The following is a 12,120-nucleotide window of genomic DNA, read 5'->3' as shown; positions in this document are numbered from 1 at the left end:
TTTATCATTGAGGTAGGGAACCTATTATGCGTCCCGACTTTGACTGGTCATATCTCAAAAAATAATTCGAATTTTTTAAAACAATAAAAAGCATCTTGAAGCTTAGAAAAAACTCTATAAAATAAGATCAACTTGTAAAAAACATGATTTATCCCCCCCCCCCCCCCTTATGGCCTTAATTTGTCAAATTTCCTGACTTTTTTTCAAAAAAACCTATTTTTCCTGACTCTTGTCTTTTTTTTTAGTTTTTCCTGACCTTGTGGCAACCCTGCATTGGTGATTTAATAATGGCATTTTAAACTGTAGTAGTTCAACTTTGCAAGACTTAAATCTGCTATAAAAAAAACAAGTATATATATTTATCTAATTATATAAAAACTATAATTTATACAGCTGTTTCAAACATGAAATGTAAAATATCATGTGCTCCTCAGTAAGCTACAGTTTATTATAATAGTAAACAGAAATTTAGATTTTGAAAATTTTTATTATTTATTTTTATAATAATTGTTATTATTAATACATAAATATTATAAAAAATTTTAAAATCTAAATTTCTGTTTACTATTATAATAAACTGTAGCTTACTGAGGAGCACATGAAATTTTACATTTCATGTGTGAAACAGCTGTATAAATTATGGTTTTTATATAATTAGATAAATATTCAGCTCCAATTTAGTTGTCGAGCACTATCGACCAGAACTTTTTATAAAATCTTTAGTATATGTATATATATGTTTTTTTTGGATTTTTATTTTAGTTGACAAATATCAAAGTTCTCAATGCAAACACTGATATTAATATTTTTAAATCATTGTAATTAACTAACTTAAAATTCATTTGACTAACAGAACTGTGAAACATATGTTTCAATAAAAACTTGGTATTTTATTAATACAATACCAAAAAAACAACTAATGTTTGATTTGTTTACCATAGTTTTTATGCTTTAAGCGCTCATAAGAACATATAAATAAATATATATAGAAAAAAATATTATTTTGATTAACAAAATCACCTTCCACAGAAAAGTTTATTTAAAAATTGAGGATTAAAAACAATTTGATTGTTTTTATGAAACATATGCATTGTTCTTTTTAAATTTGAAATATACTAAATAAATATATACAAGTCTTTATAATGACATCATTTTATAACACCAATAACACTTTTTTTGGTGTATGTGTTGGCCATAGGTTTTGATTTTTTAACTTAACTCAGAGAGACTAAAAGTTGAAATTGGACCCCTGCCATCAGACCAATCTAAATAAATTTTTCTTTTATAGTATTTGTATTTAATTAAATAATTTGCTGTCAAAAACAAAACTAGGGAAATTTGTTTAATATTTCAGTCATTATTGTATGTACAAGAAACTTGATATAATATAAAGGATAAATTTTCACAGCATATTAAACAGTGACAATATTGTGCACCACAATAAATATATTTGTAAGTATTTTAGAAACAATTTATTTATATTTAATGGTTAGTAAACAAACCAACTATTTCACACAAAAAAAAAGTAAATGAATACTGTATTTGAATTAGCTTAAAGCGCTTTTTACAAACATTGCTAACAAACTGTAAACATTTCAAATCTCTTTAAAAAGTTTTTTTCTAGAATAAATCGGGTCGGCTGCAGTTGTAAGGTTTTAGAGATTATTTCATTCACTGCAATATGTAAATGAGTTAAATTAATAATACAGCAGTATGTTAATAACTTCTTAACTCCTATGACTAACCATTTATAACTAATATTTTTAATATTGGAAATCAACCCTATCCCACCTTGACCAAGTATATAAAAAACTAATCAAAAAATAAAATTTATGAACTAAAACTTAAATTAAAAACAAGTATAAGTAATACAATCATAAGCGCCTTAGATTTGAAGCTGACACAAACAAATTTTTAGACAAACTATTTATGACAAAAGACAAGTAATAAGACCATCGGCTTGATTAACTTTAAAAAGTTACTTTATATATTATTTATCAAATCTTAGTTTTTTTTTTTTTAAGTTATACAAAACAAAGTTTGAGATTTATAAAAAAAATAATGAAAATAATTTATTACCCTGGACAAAACGTTTAACTGTATCCAAGTGGTGTACGACTCGAAATTTTTCGTGAACCAGGTCTTAAGACCAATTATTTTGAGTACTGGTTTTGTCCTTCGTTAAACAATGTATTGTTAGATAACTTTACACTTTTAAGTTTACAGAGTATATAGTTATCTGTTTTAAAACTGAATCTACTATTTTTTGTAGTTGTAGTTTAAACTAAAATTAGCTTTAAATTTTGTATGTGATACAATTCTAAATTCTAATCATCGGTTATCAATTTGCTTTTATAACAAAAAAAAGTTCTAACTAAAAGCTAGGCATTCTGGAAAATCATAAAAAACACTTTTTAGATATTTATTTAAATCAGAAAATTTGTTAAGCAAATTTCAATTTATAATAAGAACATTATCTGGATGCTTGAACCCAACACTAATTTTATTCAGTTTTTGACCTTGGGCGAAAACTAGGTTCTGACTTTCTGACGATCTGTTTTGTGTTTAAGGCTGTAACAGACTGTCTGAGGTGGATCATTTAGAACTGGATAACTTGTTTAAGGTTTTTTATTGTTAAATGTTTATTGAAGCTTAAAAGTATGGTGCTGTCAAGTTTCGACTGTCGACTGTTCAGTGTCGATGTACCTTTAATTCATTGATCTAAAACAAGTGTCGTACTAACTACTTACTCGTATTTTGTGGTAGAGTATTTAATGTTCGATTGTGCAGTGCACTAGTAGCTAGTTGTCAGCAGCGGCACGGCACTGCTCATTATCGTTTATATGTCGGCTGCATTTCTAATGTCGCTTCTGATTGGCTGATATTATACCTGCTTTTATAAAAAGTTTTAAGTTATAACACATGTGTTTTGGTTCATTCTTTATACATTTGGGTAAGGTTAGTTAGGGATAAGGGTATAGATAGATAGATGTTCTTAATATTCTGCTGTATTATCACCTAACCTCATTTGCATGATGTTATGAATAAATTCAAATCTAAATTCAAAATTCAAAATTTTTCAACTGCAGCCAATCCATCGTGTATCGTTATAATCAGACTCAACAGAAATAAAACTTGCTTCAAACCAGCTGATCTAGTACTGCATTATACTTGTCTAGAAGTGATGATATATCTCTCACGTAGAGTTTATAAAACAAAGAATTTTTTTAAAAGTGCTATAGCTTAAAAATTATTAGCACTCAAAAAGTTTGTTCTAAGGATCTGATATACAAAAATAACCTCTCAGTTATCAAGTCGTTCACTAAGGATAGAGTTAAATGTCGTGTTCTATATTTTAAATATTTAACAGGCACACAATTTTGTTTATTAAACTTTCAGTAAAACATCACAACTTTTAAACATAAGATAAATAATAAAAAAGAGTTTAACTTCAATTGTTTTAAAAATTTATTCTATACAAGCTAAAAAACACATACGTATACACATACTTGACATGTTATTTCAATAAATGTATTGTTTTTTTAAACATTTTAAATCAATATATAAATTCTTAAATATGCTAAACTAATCTCTAATGCAATAAATCTAATAAAATCTTTAAATTTAGTTATACTTAATTGTTTTTAATATTTAAGTACATAGTAATATGTTTTATTTTCTAACTTTTAAAATAAACTAACGAATATTAGTCTTAAGATATTAGTGCTCAAATTTGATATTATCACTTAAAATTTAATGTACAATACAATTTAATAATTTTAATAACTCAAACATGTTAAAGTCTATTTAAACTAAAAAAGTTAAAATTGTTTCTCATTTAAATCTTTGCAAAATTTTAGCTTGAAATCGTGCAAATGTGCCGACATGTGCTTAAGTCTCATCCGTGCGAAAGTGACGAATTTCTACTAAAAATATAGCATTATAAAATACCCGTTACCAACAATAGCTTACTTCACATTTTACCTTTTTGATAAAAAATATTGTTATAGTTGTTGTTTATTGTGCAATGTTTGATTCAAGCAGCAAAACTCAAACAATTAAAACAGACGACACACGAAGATATAAATTAAGAAAAATGCTTAATATTTAAAGGACATCTAATTTGATAGTTGAACAATTAAAAAAAAAAAAGAAATCCGAAGATTCAAAATAATTAACAATTTAAACAAAAATTTTAAATATTTTGTTTATGTAGTTAATAGAAATATACTGTAAGGGTAAAGGTAAACTAAACAAATTTAAAAATTACTAAAAGCTTAGGAAAAACGTTTTATAAAAAAAAATTGTTAAACTTACAAATTTTGGATATAAAATCTCCCCTAAACTTTTAATCCGTAGGTTTCGCACAACTTAAGCTTAAAATATAAGAAAGTACAAAGCTTTCCATTTATTTGGTCTTCGCTTATCCGGTTCCTTGATAACCTGGCCGGTTTTTTTCGAGAAGTAGATTTATTTAATTCAGCTAACATTCAGTGGCGTAGCGTGGTATTTTGGTAGGGGGTGCGCAAATTTTTTCTCAAAAGTTCCCCTAAATTGAAACTTTTGTAATAAGCTATAAAACGATATTTTTATAAGTAATATAATTGAAATAAATTCATTAAGTAAAATAAGTTCGAAGTAACTGTTTAAAAGATACTTATATATTACAAATTAAACAATTAAAAAAAGTATAAATTTCATTAGAATTACTTATACTTGCACAAATGTAAACTTACTAAATTAAAATTGTCTTTACAACTTACAGTAAACTTTATATCTTTAAAAATGAATATGTTCGATAAAACTAGAGTATCTGTTTTAGTTACGAAAAAAATATCAATCTCTTTAATATACAATACAACAGTGATAACAACATCTCGTTGCACATAATTTAAATAAAGTTACACAGAAGTTAAAATAGACCAACTTTATAACTTTTATTACAATTTATTACAACTTTGTAAAATATTTAAAAGTATACTTTTTAAAATTAAATTTTCTGATTGTATTTGTTTAAAATAAAAATCACAAACAAAGTCTTTAAATTTTTATAATCTTATATAATTTTAAAACAGATTATATAAATAAAATGCATGAGATTATTGAGGACACAACCAAATACTCCTTCCTTGGTCCACCAAATAAGTTTGATAATATTAACAAAGTTGAGAATGAATTTGTTAAAATTCTTAAAAATCTACTTTTTACCAAAGAAATTAATGAAGACTTTTATAATTTGATTAAACCTGTTGGTTCCATTACTTAAAGATTGTATGGCTTACCAAAGATACATAAGAAAGATTTTCCTTTAAGACCAATCCTATCCATGGTGAACTCTGCTCAACATAAGTTGGCCAAATTTCCTTATGACCAACTTTAATCGGTATTGGAATATTTCTTTTCTTATATGTTAAAAAACTCATTTTCTTTTGCTGATCAAATAAAAAAGATTAATTCAAATAAAACTTTTATGGCATTCTTTGATGTCAAGAGTTTATTTACAAATGTACCGCTAGATGAAGTATTGGATATTTGTGTTGACACATTGTATAGACTTAATACACCCAGTATAAGCAAAAACAATTTTCGTAAACTTTTAAAGTTATCCACTAGTGGTGTACAATTTACATTTAATTCACAAATGTATTCCCAACATGATGGAATAGCCATGGGCTCCCCGTTAGGGTCAACTTTGTCAAATATATTTATGGGCTTTATAGAAAGAAAGGTGATCTCTAAGTACAAAGTAACTTATTATAGATATGTTGACGATTGTTTTGTGCTAGGAAAAGATGAGGAAGAGATTGATGAACTCTTTAATGCGTTGAAAAAAACACATTCTTTAATAAAATTTACTTCAAAAAAGGAAAATAACGATGAATTGGCTTTTCTTGACGTTTTAGTTAAACGACACAAGAACAAATTTTTGACATCCGTTTATAGAAAGAAAACTTTCACTGGGAACTACTTAAACTTTCATTCATTCTGTAGCATGAAGAGAAAGACAAATTTAATAAGAACGCTCTGCCATCGAGCACATAAGATCTGTTCAAGAGAATAATTTGATGACGAAATAAAACAGATAAAACTGATACTAAATAAAAATGGCTATCTACAAGAATTTGTTAATAAAATTATAAGTTTACATCTTAATAGTTTAAACAAAATAAAGCCAGCACGGCCGGAGAAATGCTTGATTCCTTTAGTACTGACTTATGTCAATAAGAACTCAGGAGTTTAAGAAAGATATATTTTTCAATTAGTAAGTAGGACTTATCATTCGGCAAAGCCAATTGTTATTTTCGTATCCAAACCGATGTTCAGACCTGGGGGAAAAGATCCGATAGCAGAATTTAAAGAAATTATGGTAGTTTACCAGTTTAACTGCTTCTGTGAAGCTAGTTATGTCGGGATGACCTCAAGACAATTTGGCAAAAGAATAAAGGAACATATTCCAAAAAGTATCGATAAATTTTGTATGAGTAATAAGAAAACTAAATCTATTAGAGTAGTAAATGCTTCAAAAATATCTGCTATTGCTGAACACTTAGTAAATAACCTTGAATGTACTAGTAAATATAATTTAAAAAGATTCAAAATTCTTATAAATTGTTTTCACATTTCGGATTTAATTAAACTTGAAAATATTTGTTTAGAAAACCTAAGTTGTGTAAACATTAAGATTTTGATTATACTGTATCGTTGTTTTCTTAAATTGTTTTATAAGTTGTTGCTCTGTTTTATAATTTTTTTTAATTGCATTGTAATTAGAAGTACTTATGTATTGTTAATTACTCTTTGCTTTATTATTAATTAGGTTAATTGCATTTTAACTATATAAGCTAAATTTGAAATTTTATTTTCATTGCTTAGTATACAACTGACGAAAGAAGCATGAAATATATTTTGTTCTAAAAAATTGAGTCTTATTTATATTGTTTGAAAGAATTTATTTTAGTAACATAATTTTCTAAACAGATTAATAAAATTACAACATTAACTTTAAAACTTTACCCATTTTTTATGTTTTAATGTTTTATAATTTGTTATAAGCGTTTATCAACTTAATATTAGTTCTGGACAAGATATTAAACTGCATCCAAATGGTGTTTGATTTGTAACCGAAAGGTTTTTTCCTAGGTACAACTATTTTGAGGGGAACGGGTCAAAATTTCACGAAGACTAAATTGCTCGAGGGGACTAAATTACACGAAGACAAGTTTGCACGAAGGGTCAATTTTGCACGAAGATACTTTTGCACGAAAACAAATTTGCACGAAGGGACTAAATTGTACAAAAAAAATTTGCAATAAGGGTTAGTTTTGCACGGAGGATCATTTTTGCACGAGAGTAAAAAAAAAAAGTTATAAAATAAATACAGAAAAAAATAAATTAATTAATAAAAAAATTGAGAAAAAAAAGTTACCGACCGAGGGTAAGGGTTAGGGATAACAGTGATAGTAGAACTAAAATAAAAAGCAAATAATAACTAATAAAAATTACTAATAAAAAAAAAAAATTATTAAAAAATAAAAAGAAAGAAATAAGAAATAATACCGACAGAGGGTAAAGGGTAAGTGGTAACAGTGATAGTAAAAAAAGATTTAAACTAATAAAATAGTAATATAAAGAATAAAAAATAATAAGAAAAAAATAATACTAAAAAAAATTCAACCCGTAAAAAAATGACCGTTTGTGCAAAAGTGTCTCCGTGCAAATTTTCTGGTCGTGCATAAATGTTCTCTCGTGTAAAAGTGACCCTTCGTGCAAAAGTGTCTTCGTGCAATTTTGTCCGCTCGTGCAAGTTTGACACCTACCCATTTTGGGTGCTTTTTTTTGTCGCTCAACAAACCTTCTTCTTAAAAAATATACATGTAGTATAAAAGTTATCGTTTAGAAAATAATCATGGAGTTGTACTTAGTTTAAGTTTTAGTAACCATTCACTAATGCAATTGAGGATTGAGTTGCTGTTGGTTACAATTAATGTGTTCTGCTGCTATTAGTGATCTACCGGATCCAAAAATTTCGGATCCGGCCAGATCTGAATCTAAATATCATTTTCAAACTGAGATCCGGCCGGATCCGAATAGTTTTTTTAAACTAAAATCCGGCTGGATCCAGATAACATTTCAAATTAGGATCCGGCCGAATCTGGGTCCGAATCTATAAAGGCATAGTCCGACCAGATCCGTATACGAATACTTGGATCCAGTAGATCATTAAGTACGTAATATTAAGAACTTTATACAAACTTTTATATAAAAACTATTTATCATTATCGTAACTAGTCGATTGAATATATAAAAAAACTACTTACCGCGTTTATTAAATTTTAGATCTAGTATCCAAATCCGGCCGGATCTCAAATTGAACAAAATGTCCAGGTCCGGCTGGATCTTAGTTTGAAAAGTATTTAGTTTCGGTAGATCTATAGTTTAAACATTGTTTTTACTTTTATTTTATTTTAGTTAAACTTGAAATTTACTAATCAACAACATATATATTTAAGGTTGATCTGAAAATGTTTTAAAAAGTATAAAAGTTATTTCAAACTTGAATTTATACCGAAAATGTATAACTATTTAACTTTGTTATTTTATTCAAGCTAGATGCAGTTCTTGCTAAATTTGAATCTAAAACACTTAGTGATAACCTAGTTTACATAAAATTCCCTAAAAAATTAAATACTTTTTTTAGGAACTAATAAAGAATGGATTGAAAACATAGTATTTTTTAGTAAAGTAAGTTTTAATTAAAAATAAAAGAAGCTTTATGTAATATTTAGTACTTTTATTTTTTAGTTTTTAAATTTGAACGCAATTAAGTTTTTTTCTCTGATATACCTTGAATAAAGAGCATAAATTTTTGAGTTATTAATAACTTAAGCTGAGAGTTTTTTTTGGAAGTTAAACCTTTTCATAAATAGCCCGAATCTTTTCGTTCATATAATTTATTTTAATTTGACGGGTGTGAAAGTAATTTACAATAGTTTCACTTTGCACTTTGCAGTACCTTCTGCAGTTTTAAAATCTTTTTTTATTTGCTTGTTTTGTCGTCATAACTCGCGTTTGCATAGTTTGTATGACTTTTCTAATATATGCTGTGATTTTTAAAACACCAACATGCTAAATTTAAACTTTGAACGTTTTATATCTAAATGACTATACATAAGTCTCTGTCCTATATAAATTTTTGGGGAACTACAACTAATTTTTAGATATAAAAACCATACAACTAACATGACACAGTCCTGGTCCTGGCAAGACGTTAAAAGGTATCCGTGGTGTGCGACTCAATAACCGAAAGGTTCTTCATGCACCAGGTCCAAGGACCAAATATTTTGAGCTTTTTTTTGTCGTTCAATAAAGTATATATAATAACATACTTATAGGTTGTTTCTTCTTTACCTTATTTGCTGATATGAAAATGATTAAATTATTAATCTGTACAGTTTTAATTTAAAACTAACATGTTGCACGTATAAGTTTTTTTGTATGCAAATTTTTTTTTAGAACAGTTAGATTTTATTTATAGACTTTTAGTATTACTTTTATAATTATTAGTTTTTTAAGTTTAGTTTAGATTAATAAATACAGTTTTAATTTAATAACACAATTTTATTAAAGGTATCCTCACTTAAATTGTATAATTGTAAAAGCGGCAAAATAAAAACGCTCAAAATGTTCATTCCCAGGAACTGGTGCACGAAAAAACCTTTCGGTTACGGAGTCGCACACCATGGATACCTTTTAACGTCTTGTCCAGGACATAAAATTTAAGTACAAATGTACATAATATTATACATAATATTTAAGTACTAGTGTATACTATAAACAAGTTGTATATAACTCGATGACTGAAAGGTCGTATATTAGGTCCTTTTATAATACTTATAAATTTCGTTTTTTTTTCGTGAATAATAAACAACATGTCAATGAAATAGTTTATAAATGAAAAGAAATGCTTAAAGATGTTGTTTCAGGAACTTTAGAACTAGTGTAAAGAAACCCTATTCGATCATCAAGCTATACACCACGTTAGAAAAAGAAATTTTTCTTGCCAATTCCAATTTATAGACATGCCTTGTCAGGTACAACCCTTCTGAAATAGTATTTAGAAAAAGGTCAATAAAGCAAAGGTCCACCGCTAATGTTCGGCCGAATACGATCTTAGCAAAAAAAGACTGAATTTAACTAAACCCGTTATTTCAACAGCTTAATTTAAATAGTTAGGATTTTTTCTATTCAAAAGTTCTTTTGTTATTATAAATTACATCCAATTTTTTAAGTAAAGATTGTTATTGATGAACATTGCTTAGTGCATGAACCACTATGTGTTTTTTATAAGCTAATCGTATAATTTTTTTTTATTATGTTTTTGTTTCTATTAACCGGGCTCTCTATTTATACGTACTAATTTTATTTAGTTTGTTAGTTTTACAAAAGTAAACCAACCCCCAAAATCTTTGTCAACCAACCAACCGGTTATGTACAATATCTGAGCCTTCGACTAAATAAGTTAGTTTACCCTATTTCAAAACTGATTTTTTTTTACGAAAAGTTAATTTTTTAAGTTTTAAACTTTACATAGGAATACCTGTGAGTCAAACAAATATGAAAGCAAAACTAATATAACCAATAATATATAATAAGCAATATGCTTTTACTGATATAAATAAAATTATTTAAATAAGTGAGAGTAGAATAATTACCTTTGCGTTTTTTTAGTACAAATTTTCAATTAAATAACTTTACATGGTGTATACTATACAAACTGTATATTTACACTGATTATGTTAACCGACTGTAATTAATTTTTATTACATATTTATGAAAAATTTTAAATTTACAATAAACATCATTTACAGTTTGTAAAAGTACTACTGCTGTGGATTTATTAGTGCTTGATAGTATATTTTAAAAAAGTTATAGTGTGCGATTTTTTCTAAAAGTAAAAAATTTTAAGTTAAGTATTTTTTTAAATATTTAAGCAAATTAAATCCGGATTCTAGGTCTGGTACATCAATGCAACAATGCAAAATTTATTGAATAAGTAAGACTATCATGACTTTTCACAAACTTTTTTTCTTTGTTTAAATAACATATACTTAGGAATCAACAAACTTTGTGAAAAGATTAATAAACCAGAATTATTATCAGTTACATTTTGTACGAAACAAAACTTTGTTTAGATTTGTTTTTCATTCAAGGAAGTGCTTAAAAAATATATTAATAACAATTAAACGCTTCAAACTAAATTAGTATTTCAATCTGCGACTAAAATTGTGCAAGCTAGCAAATTGAAAGGTTTTAGCGAAAATCACATGTTAATACTTCTAAAATGGGTATTTGAGTTTAACTCGAACTTTATTTGGTCTAAATTCAACAATTAAAGAGAAAAATTCCAAAGATCCAATTAACTTCATTTTTGGAAACATTAAATTTTAATAGTTAAAGAGATAAATTATTACCGATTTATACAAAACTTCATTCTCTATTCGGCGCGAGTTGGACCTGTATCTGGACCTGGTGCTATACTTAGTAAAATAGTTCTAATTTTTAATAACTTAACAACGTTAACACATACTAAATCTCATAGGTCAATTTTATTTCACTAAATAAAACGCCATAAAAAACACCGAAAGTTAATACCATATATAAAAATTTATTTAAAAGTCTGCCTACAAACTGGGCATGTGTTGTGTTTAGCAAACAATCCTTTAATCCAAACTTAACAAAAAGTGTGATGTCCATCGCAGTTGAGGCGCATCATATTTATACCAATTTCTCCCATGCACATATGACAAACTGATCCCCGACCAGTGACTCATCAGCTATGAATTTACCAAACTTCTGGATTCTTGCGGGTAACAGACCTTTGAAGAAATGCTTTTTCTTCGTTTCTACTTGCTGTTAAAACTGGTCAATTTTTTCTTGTAATTCTGTTTAGAAGGTTTTAATTTTTTCGTTTTTGTTTTCAAGTTGCATTGTTTTGAGTGTTAATTCTTCAACAGCACATTGGTTTTTCTCAGCCTGAATTTGTTGCATAATATCACTTCTACCCAGTAAAAATCTGTTACTGTTTTTTTGGTGACTTTTGATCATTTCAACTGATTTTTC

This window comes from Thalia democratica, chromosome 2 (assembly GCF_965202585.1).
Source record: "Thalia democratica chromosome 2, ktThaDemo2.hap1.1, whole genome shotgun sequence".
Lineage (NCBI taxonomy): Eukaryota > Metazoa > Chordata > Thaliacea > Salpida > Salpidae > Thalia > Thalia democratica.
Note: the sequence above shows the minus strand (reverse complement) of the source record.